The 18,934-nt window shown below is 36.6% G+C and overlaps 1 long non-coding RNA gene and 1 pseudogene across 1 annotated transcript in view; one reads left to right on the top strand and one right to left on the bottom strand.

The window, feature by feature from the left end:
• Nucleotides 1-811: 811 nt before the first annotated feature.
• On the bottom strand, nucleotides 812-1,481 carry LOC122220126 (annotated as a pseudogene).
• A 1,158-nt stretch (nucleotides 1,482-2,639) lies between these two features.
• LOC122220128 overlaps nucleotides 2,640-18,934 on the top strand; it is a 221,820-nt gene continuing 205,525 nt past the window's right edge. Inside the window, exon 1 of the long non-coding RNA XR_006202689.1 lies at nucleotides 2,640-2,745. This is a non-coding gene — a long non-coding RNA (uncharacterized LOC122220128). The remainder of the gene's footprint in view (nucleotides 2,746-18,934) is intronic.

The following is an 18,934-nucleotide window of genomic DNA, read 5'->3' as shown; positions in this document are numbered from 1 at the left end:
TGATGTTACATTTTTTTTATATAAGCCACAATTAGGTTTAAGAAATCACACAAACATAGATCACTGATTTGAATGAAATGCCTAAATTTGTAGCAAAGCTTTGTAGTTACAAAAACAAAACAAACAAACAAAAAAAACCAAAGAATGCACAAAATTAATGTTTATTCCACCTTTATGTCACATTTCTGGATCCTTCACCACTGTTACATGAGGAAAAAAACAAAAGCAAAACAAATGAAAAACTGAAATCAGAATCACTAATGTTATAAAGTAGGGAAGCAAATAAATTTAAATCTAGCAGCCATCAGCAAGAGTACAGCAAAGACAATGCTGTAAAAAGAAATAAATAAAATTGCTAGATTTTGCTAGATTGCTGTATGCATCATACTCTTTCAAATCAGCAAAATATGCTCCTGCACACAATGGAACATAAACAGAATTTTTTTTTCCTTTAAGGTACAGAAATGCAAGTTCTTTTTTGAATATTGTAGATGGGTAAAATGTGTTTATAATGGTAATCCTAGTAAGCTATTACAGAGTGGGCCAGGAACACATTCATGGATTCTGGGGATGATGTGTATTGTAATTCTTTGATTGGGGTAGTGGACACTCTTAAGCAAAAAACAAACAAACAAACAAAAACAAAAAACCGTGAACACAGAAGTACAAGGCAAAAGCAAATGAGACTTCTCTTACATCTTAGCAACATTTAGATGGAAACCAAACTTAAATGCAGTCCACTCTGCTTTCGAAGAGGCTTTGGTTCAGCTCCCAAATCTCGATTTCTTGATGCAGTCTCCTATGAGAATACTCAGAAGGTGTCCTCTTAAACAACAAACTTATTTTTAGTGGTGGAGCCCCTCTTAGTAGCTGTGTCTACATGGGACTGACAACCAATCACTATCTTTGGAGGAAGTCCTAACCTTTCCTTGTATATCTTCCCTATATGTATAACAGCCTCTCTGTTTTCACATTCAGCAGTCCATATTGCTATCTTATCACCTTTAGCTCTAACATTAACAACAGCCCCACATACAACATCACTGTAGTCATCAAAAGATTCTCTAATAAGGCACAGCAGTGTCTCTAGCCAAAAACCATCCAGATCACTTTATCTCTGCTGTTTGTTCAATGTAATTAACCATCGTCCTCCTCATTTGTTTTTCTCATCTTCCCACATAGGCTCAAATACCATCCTTAAAAAGTGAGTAGTCACAGCCAGGCATTAAATTACTAGACAACTGGATGTGGTTGTACAGAGCCCAAAAGTCTTCAACAGTACCACACTTAGAGATCAGCCGAAGGTTTGCTTGCCAAGTTTTGCTTTTATCATTTTTAAAAAACCAGAGTGCCCATCTGCTCCGTAAAGGATGCTTAATACAGTGTTCTGGGTTAGCAACTTCCTGATTAGATTCTGTTTTCTTTTCTTCTGAAGGCGGGGGATTAGGAGTAGGGGTGGTTTCCGGTTCTACAGTCGCCATCTCAGGTCGATCTCTTGCTTAATATGTTTTAATCTTATTATAATGATAAAAAGTATTAATTGAATAAAATGAAAAATACAGACAGAAAATAAAGTTGCTCATAATCACAAAACCTGTTGCATTCACAGTTTACATACTGGATTACTTTCTTTCAGTCTGTTTCCATCCACTTGAATGTAATTGGGATTTTCCTATGTAGGTTACATATAATTTTATATTTTACTTTTTTCATCGTATATTTTACTGATTTTTCGATGCTACTCACAACTTTTTGAAAACGCATATTGACTATCATCCCTTCACATTGGCCCTGTTATTAGACATTTGTTTCTAAAGTTTCATTATTATAACTGTGTGCTACGCCCTTTTGTATCAGTATCACATTCTTTTGAAAGAAACTTGGCGACATTTTTATTATGGGACCAGATTTATCCTAAATACTTGCCACTCAGAGTGTGAACTGTGTAAGGGTAGCTGCCACATCACTGGAACCATGTTAGAAATGCAGACTCTCAGGTGCCATATGGATGTACCAAATCAGAAACCACCTTTTAACAAGATGGTGGGTGATTTCTGCGCACTTTCCAGTTGAGAGAGTGAGGTCTTAGAGTCTATTCCACGCAGTAACAGGCAACTGGCTCACTAAAGTTCAGATTATCCCGATTGGTTCACTGAGGAGAGGCTCAGAGCTTCCTGATTGGTTATCAGGAGGCCACTCTGCGCCTTGGTTCCTGCCCTGCATCCTAACTCCCAGTAAACAGAGCGTTTTCAATTCTGTTTACACATTAGAATTACCTGAGAAGTTTCTTTTAAAATATTATTATTTGGATTCCACCCCAGACCTATTAAATAAAAATGTCTTAGGAAAGGGGAGGAAACGGTTTTAAAAAGCCCTCCAGGTGTCTAATGAGCAGCCGGAGTTGACAATAGTTGTAGATGAACAAAAAAGAGAGGAAAATAGATGCCAAATGATAGAAGATGACTGTTGTCATCAACCTGCCTTGTTGTCAAAGGCTATAATCTTCACTGCCAATCAGCACTAAATCTGCAGAGAGGTGGAGAAGGGAGTGAAAGCAGGAAATGTGGTTTATCTGGTTAGCATTTAGAGATAGAAGGAGTTACTTTAACTGAATTTCCAGTAAAGGGATTATACTCCAAAGGATTCAGAGCCAAATTTAAAAGCCCAAACAATCAAATGACTGCATGCGTACTTTGTTTTGTAAGTGAAAATGAGGGGACTGTTGCCTTCCAACAAGAGTTGACTGTAAGTAAAACAATCAAATGATTTTTTTTCTGGAAATAATCTCCACATAACTAATTTTATTTGCAATGATTAACATTTCAAGGTCTTTTAATATTTATCAGATTATTTGGAAGGCCAAAATATATCTTGATAATTCCAATTTAATTACAAATTATAAAATAAAACAACTGGATGCATCACTGTATTTCAAGCCATGGAATTTTCAACACCACTGCATTCTTTTTAATAGGATTTGAAACTTTGGGGTTGGCTATTGCCTCAATTTATGTTTGCTTTGGACTCTTTTCACACTTAAGCTTGGTGAAATGTCTGCAGTGTTGTTGTGTTGTTTCTAATGGAAAAATCTGTTTGACTTTAGCTATAGCAAGATTAAGGAAGAATTTAAAATGTTAATCTTGATAGTAATATCAATGATAACCTTTAATTCTGTTCAACCCAGTTATTTGTTTTTATTTTTTAGTGTATATCTCATACTTCTAAAAAAGATAAGAGATGGTTTTTAATAAAACCAAATATATACATACACATACACAAATACACACTCAAGTAATGATATTTTATTATTTTCGTTACCCAACTACAGTCTGCAACTCACAAACTTATTTCATCTTTTCCCTATTCTTTTGTTTGGCCTTTTTTAAAGAACAAAAACAAGAACAAAATATATGTTCTACTTGTAAATTTCTCTTTTTCAAAATTGCAGGAATTTAGTATATTCTTATTAACAAACCATGTCTAAATTATGCATGTTCTTTCCTTGGATTACCATGGAAATGAGTTCTTTACCTCCTTACTCCCCTCCCCTTAGTCAGCTCACGCTGCTATAACAAAATGCCATAGATCATAGCTTACAAACAGAAATTTATTTTTCACAATTCTGGAGGCTGGGAAGTCTCAGATCAAGGTGATGGAAGATTCAATGTATGGTCAAAAATAGTTTCCTGGTAGATATTTTCTTTTCTCTGTGTCTTTACGTGGTAAAAGGGGCAAAAAATCTGTCTGGGTTTTTTTTTTTTTTTTTATAAGGGCACTAATGACCTAACCACTGTTTTCAAAACTTTATTGCTTCCCAAAGCCCCCACCTCCTCATACCATAGAATTGAGGATTAGGTTCCAACATATGATTTTGAGAGACATAAACATTCAGTCTGTGGCATCCTCTTATTTTAAGTTCTGGATCCATGAAATGTTGCATTTAGTCTGTATACAAGTGACAAAATTAAACCTTTTAAAACCTTGCAGGGAAATTCAGAAATTATTTTTAATGTAATGGCCCCTGATGAAGACTGGATGTGATGTGCACATTCCCTTTACGGGGGATTAACCTCAGAAATTACTAAATAAGATTTTAATATGGAATATACTCCTTTTCAACCCAAAAAAAATCTTCAAGTATATGGTCAATGATTCAAAAACAAAACAAAATAAAACATTTTCTATTCATTAAAAAAATGACCATGTTTGCAAATAATTTAGTGATTTAGGCCAATAGTTGTACAGGTTACCGTTGAAATTAACCAGGGTTAAATCAAATGAAGAGTTTTACATTCACTTTCTGAAGGATCTTCATGAACCATCTTGATTCTCAGCAGAGAGAATCAGCAGGGAGTGAAATTAGCTACCTTGACACTATATTGAACTTTCCCTGGTCTACCCTAATATATATATATATATCTACCTAATATATACCTACCCTATATATATATGTTTGTTTCCTCCAAAATGTTGAGAAGGTATTCTCCTTCTTTATCATTAATGATTTTTTTCTCTAGAAGCATGCAGAGAAATGTCACGTCTAGCATCTTCCAGTCATCCTCTTCAAAATTTTAGCAGATTCTCCAAATCACCCCAAGGAACTTATTTGAATATTGAGTTGTTCATATTTTATTATTTTGAATGTGTTATTTGCCCTTCTATAGGTTAAAATAAGTGCCAACCCATGTTTCTTTTTTATCACAATATTCTAAGAAAATAGGAAAAGGCTAACAGAATTCTCTGAATTCTCTGTAGATTTGCCAGAATTAGAACACACAGCTCTTTCCAAGACTAGAAAAATCTTTGTATTAAGCAATTGTAAAAATGATTTTGACCTTTATTTTTATAAACAATACTGTGGGCATTAAAGTCTTTCTTTTTTTTTTTTTTTTTAAAGTCTTTTAGATTGTGGGAAAATGACAAAACAAATTCTCTGAGTGAGATGGCAATAATGATTAGATAATTCAACTGAACCAATATTATCCAAGACAAACTAATGTGATCAGAATAATTTGGGCCTCAACCAAGAAAATGGAACCATTTTAGAAGAAGAATTTCATGGGTCTCCAAGATGATTTTGGTTTATAACTCTATTTTAGATGAACAGTTCTATGCTTTAAAAACAAACAGCTGTACAAACTAAAGTGGAAGATCTGTATATTTCCATGTCTAAATACTTGATTCATTTCTGTATTTCTTTATTTTAATGCTAGTTTTTAATCTACCGCATCCCTCTGTTTGTTACAAAGTTAGCCTTGTGAGACCAGTGAAATAAACATCAAAATGTGTTTTTCATTTCTCCCAACTACAATCTTCATTGTTTTCCTCCTTACATTTTAATTTTACTTTTGGTTCTCAAAAAAGAACAATGATACCAGATGGCACTAGTCTGATGCCATTCTCTACCTTTTCATGTCAAGTCAGGTGATTGGCAATATAAGTCACCCATGCCAAAGATGAATTTGAGTTCTCTAAAGGGAGTAGCCCCAGGCAAATTCATGAAGTATGTTGAACTGATCTTTGATCTGCTCCTACTTTTTATATACATATATATATTTTTTTCCTTAGCCACTTCTAGGTCCAATCCTGTAAACATTTTTTCATTTTCAGATCTAAAGTATTCACTGAAGGTGCTGATAGTTAATATGCTAGGGATTATCAAGAGTTGTTTATGGATTCTTGGATTGAAGACTGAATCAGTAAGGAATGGCCTGAGCACACCCATATTGTGAATCCCAGAGAGGTGACCTATATGGGAAAGTCAACCTGCCATCCCCCATTATGAAACATGATATCACTTCCTTCATGGAGCCCATGCCACAATAAAGCAATCTATGAATGAAAACTTCCCACCACAAGTGAAAAGTGCTAGGAATTTTGAGCTGCCTAAGCTTGATGGATTTTTCCATAGCGATTTAAATAACTATTAATCTTTTAAAAAAATTTTTTTTAATGTTTATTTACTTTTGAGAGAGAGAGAGAGAGCACGAGCAGGGGAGAGGCAGAGAGAGAGGGAGACACAGAATCTGGAGCAGGTTCCAGGCTCTGGACTGTCAGCACAGAGCCTGACATGGGGCTCGAACTCACTGAGAAATCATGACCTGAGCTGAAGTTGGATGCTTAACCTACTGAGCCACCCAGGCACCCCTTAAATAACTATTAATCTTTTTTGTTTCCTAGGTAATGGAATGGGAAAGTTTTAGTGACGAAAGCAAGATGGACATAAAGGTCCAAAAATACTATAAAACTATAAAACTATAAAACTATAGTTTTACAGATAGGACATGTAGGTGTTACTCAGAGCTATCACTGTTAGATTGCCTGTTTTAAGGAAATTTTTAGACCTAGTATAAGACACAAAGACAAAGCAGAATCCCAGAGTTTAGCTCTAGAATAAAACCCTCAGCAGATCTGACCTAAGCTGGGAAAGACACCTTAAAATCCAGCCATAAGCAAGGCTGTTCCAGAGTGCACAGTGAGCTACATCTGTGAGAAGGTATCAAATCCAAGAATAGAGGAGATCCGAGTATATTCTGCATTTTTTTGGACTAGAAGATATTTAGTTGCCCAAGAATAAAAAGGGCCTCAAGAGGCAGTTTCCTCCGTTTGGCTATAGAGCTTGATCTCCACAGAATGGGTGAGAGGGAGGCCCTATGGCTGGGGTGGAGACTTCAAATGGTTCTGAATCACTTTCACAATTAATTATGTTCTGGTAACAGCCTCCTTTATTGTCTATGGCTACATTGTATGCTAGGCAGTAGGTAAGAAACAGAGTAAGTAAGAAACAGAGGGGGCTGTGTGTGGTGAATGGAGGGAAACAGTATAACACGCTGCTTAAAAAGTGTGCAGACAAATTTCTCAGGTACAAATACAGACATCTTTTCTTAGTTAGTTTTGTGATTTCAGGAAAATTACTTTTGTCTGTTAAAAGCTTCAATGTTCTCATCTGTGTAATGGGGTACTAACAGCAACAGCTTTACAAGGCTATTTGAGAATTGAATAAGCATACCCATGTGTGAGCATTTAACTCACTTCCAGGCAGCTCTATGTATGTTAAACTCTCAGTGTTACTAGAGAAAGGCTTCTGGATTTCTCTCAGGTGAAAGAAAACACTGCCGGTAAATAGATTAGAAGTCATACTATAATCTTGGGGTACCTTGGTGGCTCAGTCTTAAGGTTAAGCATCCGACTCTAGATTTCGGCTCAGGTCATAATCTCATGGTTTGGTCAGTTCAACCTCCGCATTGGGCTCTGCGCTGACAGTGAGGAGCCTGCTTGGGATTCACTCTCTTTCCCTCTTTCTGCCCCTCCCCAGCTTGCTCTCTCTCTCTCTCTCTCTCTCTCTCTCTCAAAGCAAATAAATAAACTTAAAAAAATTTTTTTAAAGCCATTCTATAATCTACCACTTCTTTTCTCCCTATATAGTAATGTATCCACTCTAATAAGGGGAAATGCAAAGAGGTAAATAGGGATAGTTAGATTGCTAATGGGTCCAATTATTCTCAAACATAAAGTATGTCTGAATAAATGGCTTTTGAGGAGAAGAGACTGTTTAAAATGCTACTGTGAGGTAGGACTAACAATTGGCAGTTTGGCATTGACACATAAGCAGCTCATAATTTTATGACTAATCTGAGAGAGATAAGATGGCAAATGTGGGCAGAATAAGAACATGTGACTGGGTAGGAGGGGCCCTTTCTCAAGGAATGAGACTATGTAGGTATGGTTCAGCTGTAAAGCTGAAAAGTCTCTATAGTTTAGGTCTACTTTCTTGATCTCTTCAGCTGCTTATTTCTATAATATAGAAACGCTGGTAAGGTCAAAGCAATAATTATAGAAAGCAATCTTGTTGAGCTTGGATGCTCCCATTAATTGGTGGGGGGCATCTGGAGAACTTCTTTTCAATGCTTCGGAGACTATATTCAATCATGGGGGTGATACTGTCATGATTTGCTAGTGATGCTTGCTGGGAAGAAAAGAACAAATGCCTACAAACATACCAGGAAAACAGCATCCTTGGTATTATATACTCAAATTCAGATGGCAGCTTCTCTACTTATTTATGAGGTACTTGTTACTTTGAGTGAAATACCTAAGATATCTACCATTATGATAACTAATCTAGAAAACTAGAAGAATTACCATGCATTTCTTCTTGGTGAGAATGAGTGAAATATTAAGGGCACCAAGCAAAGAACTTGGTACATGTTAGTTGCTTAGCCCATGTTAGGTCCATGACCTCCCACAGGAGCCTCCAGGTTCACAAAAAGCCTTTAAACATGAGCAACCATAGGCTGGATCTAAGACTGGTCAACCCAAGACTCACTTCTGTGTCCAAGAGAGACATGTGTAGTAACAGTGCTAGGGATGTGCTATGGCAGTATTGTCTCCTTTCCCAAACATTCAACTTAGATGGCAAGATTATCTATTAATATCATCTAGCCAGGGTGTCCGTTAAATTGGCATGCATTGTTTCTTTTCAGAATGATCAGAAGAGTCCTTTAATGACATGATGAATTATGATGAATCATGCAACATGGTAATCAGAAAACTTATTTAACCATATGCCTGTCAGAGGGAGTATACTATGAGTGTTCAGCGAATAGAGACCACCACCCTATCCCCTTGACATGCTCTAATGGGAGTAGATGGTCATGAACTGTTTTCTGGAGGTAGGGGGTTGATTAACTGCTTTAGACACTGCAGTGAGGAGAAACAAAGAAGAATGAGAAGAGCAGAACCGATCAGTACATTGAACAAACATGATGTGGGGAAAAGACAGAAGGAAGATAGCAAGGGGTATTGCAAAAGAAGGAGAAAGTGGAAAAACTAACAAGTTTAGGGTATTGAGAAGGAATATGAAACTATATTTCATTATCTCTGTATCCTCCAAGCTCCTAAAAATAACAAATGAAGAGTATTTGGCCAAATGCAGTCATTCCAAACTCTGCCATTCCCCAAGATATCTCGGTCATTTCTCTGGAATGCTTTCCCTCCCCTCCCCACTTTTTTTAAGTTTCTTTTTTTATTTTGAGAAAGGCAAAGAGAAAGGGAGGGAGAGAATCCCAAGCAGGCTCTGCACTGTCAGCTCAGAGCCCATGGTGGGGCTCAAACCCAGGAACCATGAAATCATGACTTAAGCTGAAATTAGGAGTCAGTTGCTTAACTGACTGGGCCATCCAGGATTTCTCTCCCTTTTTAACCCTGGCACATGTCTACTCATCCCTTTGAGTCACTGGCCTTTTGAAACCTCCACGAACCACACTACTGTCCAGAATGTTTGGCTCCTTCCTCTTCTGTACTGCATGTGCCTTGGTCAGGCATCAATTCAACATATGTCTCCCCAAATGAACTGTGATAGCCTTGGGGCAGAGACCGAAACTTACTCATTTTTATACCACCTAACTTTACCAGCACAGTGTCTAACATCAATGATTAACACAGTGCTCCACATGGAATTATTAAAATGATGAGGAATTATAAATAGTTCATGCTGTGTAATAGGTACCATGAATCTGACATTTAATTTACTCAGTATCCTTCAATTTGGGGTGTCCCAGCTAACCTCTCTCCCTGTCTTCTCAACCTTTTAGTAGAGCTTTTGGTGGGAGGAAAAGCTATCCCTTACTTCCTTTGCTCCTTCTGTCCTCTCCTCTTTCTTCTGTCCTTACTTTTTTTTCTTCAAACAATGTATCAGGCACTGTGCTAGGCATAAAAAATAGAGGCATGAAAGACACCATCTTTGCCTTAAGGAAGATCACATTTTAGTTAGAATTAAAATAAAAAGCACAAAAATTTGAGTTTTCCAATCATCTATGTAAGCACATGGGAGAGGTGCAGAGGGAATCAAGGGAAGACTTCCCAGAGGGGCTGATGATTGAAGTTTTGAAAAACGAATGAAAGTTATCAGGCAACAAGAGGGTGGTAAGGATAACTTAGCTATAGGTAATGCCACTTACCAAGGTAGGGAGGGAAGAGAGAGCACATATCATTCAGGGAAATGAACAGATTACTGATATAAAAAGTATACACTGTCCATGAAGAGAGAGAAAAAAGAAGGGAGGGGCAGGGGACGCATTCTAAAGGAACTTTTGTGCTAGCAAATCTATCTGCCCTTCATCCTGAAGGTTTTAGTTTTAAACAGTCATTTAAAGATGTTAAGCAAGGCAGAGATATGATTATATCTGAATTATAGACGAGCACTTTGGCAGATGCATATGAAATGCTAAAACAGGAGATTAGAGGCAGGGAGACCAGCATCCAGGGGTGGAGTTGGGGGCAGGTTACTATCCCCTCCAGCACCCTCATAACCATGGGTTATCTTTTCAGATTTCAGAGATCATGGTCCTGAAGTAACAGATTTTCTTATTCTTGGGCCCTTTTTCATGTCCTATAATCCCTCTTGAATAAAGGATAGGCTTCCTGAAATGTCATACTATGAATTCATGCTAAGAACGGAGTTCGTTATTTTCTCTTGTTCTCACACTTCCCTGCCTTTGTATTTCTCCATCCCATTTTGCAGCATGCAGCCTTTTGGGTCTACAAACTAGTATCTTCATTGATTCTCTTCCCTCTTCTTCTATGGAAGTTAGTCCAAACCTTACTGATTAGCTCTTAGGACCCTTCCCTTCCTGTATTCTATGGCTGTTATATCATATTTCCACCCAGGTGCGTCAAACTTTTGTGACACTAGGTAGGACATACCCAAATAAAACAGAGCACCCATTTTGATTCCTAATTGCACTGCAATTTGATTGCCACAGCCTCCTGGCTGGTTTCACGTATCTTTAGTCCTATCCCTTCATTCAGTCCTACACAAAGAGTGTGAGTCATCCCCTGCAAGCTCTGTTTTGATCATCTCTCTCCTTCTCTGAACCCTGCAGGATCTCTGAGTTTCTGCTTACGTCAAATCAGAACTGATCATGAGTCACTCTTTATCTAACTGTCCTCCACTTTCATCATAGCCTGATTGTTCTCTCTGCTTAATTCAAGCAGCCTGGCTCCTTGTTCAGAACGCAAACACTGTCTCTCTTCTCCAGGGCATTCGTGGAGCCTTCCGCCCACCTGGCATGTTTCCGCTCCTCTGTGTTATGCCAGTCCCCTTGCAGCTTGCTTTAGAGCCCAGCATAATCCTTGCTGCCTCTGAAGCCTTCCAGCTTTGCATTGTTGATCTCAGTCATTCTCACAGTTCTCTCCTTATGACCTTGCTCCATCTTTATATGCTGACACTGAGCACTTTTATTCATTCATGTATTCATTCATGTATGCATTCATTGCTGTTGTGAAATACTGGAGATAAAGCTGTGAACACATAAGCCATGTCCCATCCCATGGGGGTTTACCATCTAGTAGAGGAGACAGATACTAAAATATTATCACTAGAGATAGATAAACAGAAACAGTAATGATTATTATGAAGTTAAGCATGGAGTGCAAAACATTTTTAACAGGTCACCTGATCTAGTTAGTCAGAGCTGAGAGGGCTTTTCTGAAAAAGTGGCAAAGGATAAATAGTTGGGGGAAGAAGTTTCCAGACTGGTAAACAGCAGAAGCAGAGTCTCTGGTGTGGGAATAGGCATGGAATAGTCAAGGAACTATAAAGACATCTGGGTGACCACAGTACAGGCAGTGGGAGAGCTTCAAACTTGTGTGTGCCTCTTAAAATGTGTTTGTCATGTGCTCACAGGCCCCAGATCACAAGCAAGTTCAAAGTCCACCAGTCTTCAGTATCCAGATCAGTGTTTTCCAAACTTCCTCAATGATAAGAATCACCTGGGACACTTGCTACAATCCAGCTTCCTAGGCGTTTTCCTCGGAAAGTCTGATTCAGTGACACTACGTTATGGCCCTGGACTTTGTATTTTTAAAGAGAGTCGCAGGTGCTTTTTATCATCAGGGTTGTTTAGGATTCATCGATTTTTACAATGTTTGGATAATTTCTGAAATGATATAAAGAGCAGGAAATAGACAAATGGCAAACTGTAACATAATAGAATTTCTTAAATCCCCATATGGTTTATCTTTGTCAAAAGCAAACATGTCTGGCTGCTGTGCATATTAACCTGTCTTTGGATGCTGATTTCATAAATCTTTGCCTACTCCCCAATTTGACCATGGAGTAGTGAATTCTAACCCTGGTCTCTCCTCAGAATCCCACTCCACCCCAAGACTCTAGGATTTATCGCCTGGGCATCTGTTGCTTTTAAAAGCTGTTCAGCTGATCCTGATCTTAGCCAGGGTTGTCCACCATTGCTCTTGGATGTTTGTGGAAGTAGGCTAGTATATTTTACTTGCTTTGCTGCTCCCTTAATGCCCAATATCAGTTCTCCAGATAGTGTAGGTTCAGGAATTTGGTTGAGCAACTGATCCACCCTCACTCCCTGCTGTGTGATCACATACTTATAAAATACATACCATCAATTATCATCCACTTGTGCACTCTAAGTGAGGACTGGCTCCAAGAAACACAAATGCAGTAACTGTTCTGTCATTGATAGAAGCAATGTGCCATCCAATGGCAATTATCTGAATACCTAAGCTTCTGATTCTTTACTAAAAAAATTACATACATCTACTTTCATGTCTCAACCACTTTTTTTTTTCTTTTAAGGTAAGAGTTATTTTAGTGCCTATACCACAAATGGCAAGAAGTTAGTATAGTAGTTCATGATGGCACCTTGGATAAAGGTCCAATGTGTTGGCTATATTTTATAAAATTCAGAAAATTAGAATGGAGGAAAAAATATATCATCTGTCAGTTCATGACTGGAATGACCCTATTAATTGTAGCAGATTTGGGTGGTAGGATCTAGACTCATTTAACTATGATCACCACCAAAAAAGACCAGATCAATGGAAAGAACATGGTACCCTTATGGGTAGGCAATAGTCACAATGACCAACCAAGAGAGGGCAGTTGGGGTTCAACAAGTAGACAAAGGAAAGCTATGGGAAACTAAGAAGCTGGTGATATTCAGAGATCTTTAAGTACAAAAAGATAGTTAGTACTGGAATAACTTGGATCACATGGAAGGATCTAAACCAGTGGGCTGGAGAAAGGAGGAAACATGACTCCATTCCTACATGGTCTGAAACACTGGTCAGATTATAATAGGCAGATAATCCAAAAAATAGCTGGCTAAGGAACAAGACCTGTCCATGTTACCATAACTGAGACCCACTCAGCAGGGACCAAATAAGAATCCCCAAATTAAGATACACATTTTTCCTATTTTACAAATGGCAAGGGTTTAAGCATTAACAGCAACTATAACTTGATGTTTGTTCCAGTGTTTTGGATTGAGTCCCTTAAATTTCTCCTCCTCAGATGAAGAATTGTATCTCAAGCCTGGGAGTGGAGTTCAGAGCATAAATTTGATGGCCAAGTGTCTTTAGCTGTGGAAAAAGAAAACATATGTAGGCAAAATTGAGAAGAATGGTTACAAAGAGATAGGTTGAGTGTTTGAAATCTTGTTTCCTATTTTGCAACTATTTCTAACTTCCCAACTATGATTTTCCATTGCTTTCCAGAATGCATCACTTTCTTTAGTCACATATGCTCTGTGTTTTCCCAAGGCTTTTGATCAAGGAGTTCACTATATCTAGAATGTCCTTTCACTTCCTAAATTCAAATTCTAGTTCTCTTTTGATACTCAGCGATTATTCTCCCATCTAGAAATTTCTTTCTCCTGCCAATTCCCACAGCACTCTTCTATCAGTTTTCTACTACTTTCACAATTAATGCATTCCTAAAAACTTCCTGAAAAATCAAAGGTACAAGAAGCTGAATAGCAGGCTCAAATGCTTTATTACCTTTGTGCTAAAATACTAAAAAAAAAAAAAAAAAAAAAAGGTAAAATCTAAATATTTACTGTATTTTTTAGTACAAAGTGGTCTTTGTACTATTATACTCTTTTACATAACATTTATACTTAACATTTATATAACATCTTATATATAACATTTATAAAGAGCATTATACTGTTTTACATAACAGTTGAATATATGGTCTATTGTTTTAATTTTATAGGACATTTAATTTCAGAAGTGTATCTAAGCCATGATTTGGAATTTTTGGCTCATCTGATGATTTTTTTTTAACTTTATTAAATGCAAGACCATAATTCTTAATTTTAGATTCTCTACATATTTAAAAAAAACTTTGCCACTTGTTATGAAACCATAAAGCAAAACGTAATTAAGTATCATGATAATTGCCCAAATAAGCATTGCTATACAAAAATGTGACACGGCTAGATTGGACAAATAGCTAGCATGTGATAGCTGCAAATACTAATTTTTTACCCTTCATCTAAATGTTTAAATTCAGACACTATAATATAGGAGTGACAATGTTTAATGTATAAAAGATCAGGCCACACAGAAAATAAAGACTTTCCTCTACTTATAATGCATTGTTTTGACAAGATCAATATTTTGGTGGTATACTGTGGCACCAGTTGGTACTCATGTAGTGCTAATTGCTATGTATCACTCCTGAGTGCATGCACTATCTCCCTTACTAGGTTGTGACTTCTGTGTATCCATTGTAGCATCAGGCACAGCAATTTGTGCAAAGCAATCCCAAGTATAGCACCTAATTATTTTCCAAATACTTTCTAGAACACGATGCCCTCTTAAGCTCCTGTATCGACAGCCCAGGGTCGATACAGGAGCCCAGGTATGCTGGATGTTTGTAGGGCCTTAGGCAGAACACATGTCTTTATAGTTGTAAAATGGAAAAAATGGAAATATGGAGAAAGATGACTTGTTCATACTCATGAAATAATAAATGGTAAAACTGGGGTCTAAGTTCAACTTTTCAAGTTCTTTTTGTACCAGAGGGCTTCAATTATAACTGAATGTTATGTGTGACTATAAGTAGTTCCTGTGGCCTGTCTGTATCATAGCTGGTTAACCACTTTTTAAAAGAGATTTGGAACCATGTCAGAACTACACCTCCCGTAATGCTCAGATTCTGAGAGTCCATCCAGAAACATGGGATGTTGGTCTAGGAGTCAGCTGCCAGAGCCTTCTCACTCATAGATGGAAGAAAGAAGAAGGAATTACGGCAGAAGTAGAGAAATAGTTTGCAGAGGAGTAAAGGATAATCACAGTGTAGGGTCAGTACATGCACACATATAAATCCCTAATAGGAAGCAAATGCAGTTTGGAACTGGAGAAAAAGAATTGTAACTACAGTGTTTTGCATTGAATGGTGGGAATTTAACATTAAACAAAGCAAACTTAGCAAGTAAGAAACTTAATACTTTTTTTTTTTTTGGAAGGGGTGTCATTGAAACTTGCTATTTTAAAATGCTCCAGGAGTGTATGACATTGGTCATACATAAAGATTTTCTGTCATTCCAGTTCTTTATCTATGAAAGAGTTTAATCTCCTCTTTTGTTTTCATAGAGTCTTTGAATAGAGAACAATAGGCTCTAACCTCATTGGGTAACTACTAAATGATATAAGGATCCCAGAATGGTTTTTCTGTGTATGTTGAGGAGGGTCCATGGGAACCGATGCCAAAATATGTAAGTCTTGATAGGAGACAAAAGCTCTTAGAATTTCTCAAATTTCTCCTCATGAAAGTCTGTACCTAAGTAAATACAGAATCTCTTTGATAAATTAATTTCCTCCAAAACCTGGACCTATTCCAAGATAGATGTTTTTTAGCCAATATTCTACTCAGTATTTATTCGTTTTTTTTCCTGGTAAATATTTATCAATCTTCTCGTCAACTATGTCTTGATATATTTTGCTTGTAGTGATATTTAAGTGAAAGATAAGTGCATTTTATCTAAAGCTACTAAGGTTGGTCTTTGATCATTTGGTGACATCAAATGTGAATACTCGTTTATTGACATTTCTTCTTTAGTCAGAGACTTTAATTTTTTTTAATGTTTATTAGTTTTTGAGGGATAGAGAAAGATAGAGCTTGATCAGGAGAGGGGAGAGAGAGACACACACACACACAGAATCTGAAGCAGGCTCCAGGCTCTGAGCTGTCAGCACAGAGCCCGACATGGGGCTCAAACTCACAAACCTTGAGATCATGACCAGAGTCAAAGTTGGATGCTCAACTGACTGAGCCACCCAGACACCCTAGTCAGAGCAATAATAAACTTTTAGTTTGAACTAGTACCAGTAAGGACAGAGGGATTGGAAATCCTAAAATGGGAACACTCTAGCATTAGAAAATGGAATTCTGCAGTTGGGGAAGTTGAAAAATATTTACAAGACCCTATTTTTAAGAGTTCGTACAAGACCCATATTTTTAAGATTTGGCCACTGCAGACCAAGTGGGAATAAATCTGACTGACTCTATGAAGTTATTAAGAACACATATTTCAAGGGAGGATTGAAATCCAGTGTAGAGTTAAGTTATTGTAATGACCTGGGGAGTCCTTAGTTTGTTTTTCTCTTGGTAGAGAATTTCCAAGCCTAGAAGAAGCCTCATTTTGTTTTGTTTTGTTTGGTTTGGTTTGGTAGTCTTTAGTATAAGTTTCTCTCAACTGATGTTGAATAGACCACATCATATAAGAATAATTGGTTTATAGAACTTTGATGGCTTTCTATGTCTTATCTTTTCTCTTCTCTCTAGTTGATAGCAAATTGTAATAAAGGTTCTCAGTGCTGCTTTCATCATGAAAGACTGAAGAATTACCATTGGTTCATTTTGTAAGAAAGCAAGACCTCCATGGAATAGCAGGCCTATAGTTATTTCGGAAATATGCAGGATCTTGTAAGAATTGGCCTATAATGTAAGAAACTTGACAATCAAAACGTCAATGACTCAATCTTTGCCTTAAAGCATATCGAATACATAGACATTTCACAGATCAATTTGGTTCTTTTGGTTTCAGTGCTTATAATTTCTTGATGCAAGTCTTGGTGTGAGTCTTGTGGGCAAACACCTATCTTAAAATGTTTAAGCATTTCTAGCTTAAGATGTGAATTGGTTTGAAGTACAATATATGGTGTGTGATCAATCAATAACAGAAAGAGATCTGAAAAGCAATATGGATAATTCAAACATATCAGAATTACAACACACTTATTGATCTCACTGACTTGAAAATAATTTGCTTGGTGCAGTGTTATTTTCTTAACATTAAATTTATGGCCTTTTGCTTGAGTGAGTGAAATTTAGCACAGAATCAGTGCTTGCTCTGACAGCAATAGTAAGTAAAGCAAGGACCACCGACTGGGTAATATTTCTTGCAAATGTCTCTCGGCTCTGTATCACCGTAAATCTAAAAAATGAAACATTTGTGCTCTGTGCAAGTGTGGCATTGTACTGCTTATCACCCAAAAATCTGTGATTAATTTTTGGAATGACCCTATCTACTTTTCTTGGTATGTGGTTTGCCAAATCAATATTGAAACCACATTTACTTGATCTTTCATGTGTATGAGCATTCAACTAATCAGAACTTCACTGTGATACTCAGATAAATGATTTGAAGAAAAATGACAAGTTGTCCTGGGGCAGAGTGTATGGGAGATGGGTGGAGGAAACTGGGTGGGTGGGGATTTAGTTGCAATTTGTCTTAGATTCTTCTAAGTCCTTAGCCTTACCCCATATTGGCAGGATATAACAGAACATCAGAGCTGGAAGTATTCACTGTGTTGATTTTCTTGACACAAGGTCAGCAGAATATTTGCTTTTTTACTCTAGTAATAAACTTTTGAATTTTCAGTGATTTTCAAGGACTATAGTACTATGACTGCACAAATCTCCTTTCAATGTTGACTCACCCTACATCAGAAAATTCTTCCTAAAAAAATTTATTGAAAAATAAATGTCCAGAATGGTAAATAAAAGGAAAAAGATCGTTTCCTTATAGTTGACTGAATTCTCTTCAACTCATACTCTCTTGTTCTTATCTAGGTTTTGATGAAGTAAAAGATCAGTTTTCCTTAAAACAATCCTTCCTCTTCCAAACAATAGCCATGAAACTATCAATGATAACCAATAGATTTCTCTTTTTCAAGGAATCAGAACTTATTTTTTTTTTGTTTTTTAGTCCATGTACCTGTTTTTGTTCCTTTAATAAACTTTATTTATTCATTTTTCTAAACCCTTTCTAATCACTATCTATATTCTTAAACATTGCAAACAAAATTAAATCCGTTTACATCCAGTTTTTAGTGTCAGTTGGTTTTTACTGCTTGGGATACAATTACCTATAATTTTTACTAAGTACAAAATGTTAATGTAATGTAATGTAATCACTTCTTTTCCAATGTATCCCAAAACTGTCCTTCTACCAAGAATAGGAAGTTGAAAATGTGATGCCAGTTTTCATCTTTACATTGTCCCTGCTAAAATATCTGCCATTTTATCTTAAGATATCTGTCCTTTTCTATAAGCATGGAACAATTATTTTTAGGAGTCAAAAAGGGCAACACATAAAATGTACTAGAAAGGTTCACCTGGAATGACTCAGCAAATATATGCTTTTACATTCACTGCTATGTAAAAATTACCTTCAAAATTTAAAAAAAAATTGTGTTTTAGTAGATAAATTGTATTTTATGAAAGTATTTTTATCCATTTGTTTCTTTTCCTATTTCTTTCTAAAATCTGAAAAATCTTTCTGTGAGAAATAGATCTTCATATAGAAAATAAATACAGAAATCAATAAAGATAAAAATTAAAATCAGTTAAACCTCCAAAACAACTAGACATTGTTGCATATCCTTTTAGTTTAGTTTTTTTTTTTTTTTTTTTTTTTTAAGAATATATACACCTTCATTATTTGTTTAACCACTTATCAAATGTTCACTGCATGCATATTAGGAACCAAATTCTACCATGCTGGGTATCTGCTCTATTGAACGGAATGTTTCTCTCTTAATAGAGTTTGCAGTCTAGCTGGGAGCACAGGTGATCAAAAAGTAAACAAAGATTCATGTAGTATTATAA

This window comes from Panthera leo, chromosome B2, assembly GCF_018350215.1.
Source record: "Panthera leo isolate Ple1 chromosome B2, P.leo_Ple1_pat1.1, whole genome shotgun sequence".
NCBI classification, from domain to species: domain Eukaryota; kingdom Metazoa; phylum Chordata; class Mammalia; order Carnivora; family Felidae; genus Panthera; species Panthera leo.
Note: the sequence above shows the minus strand (reverse complement) of the source record. Positions and strands in the feature narration are given on the sequence as shown.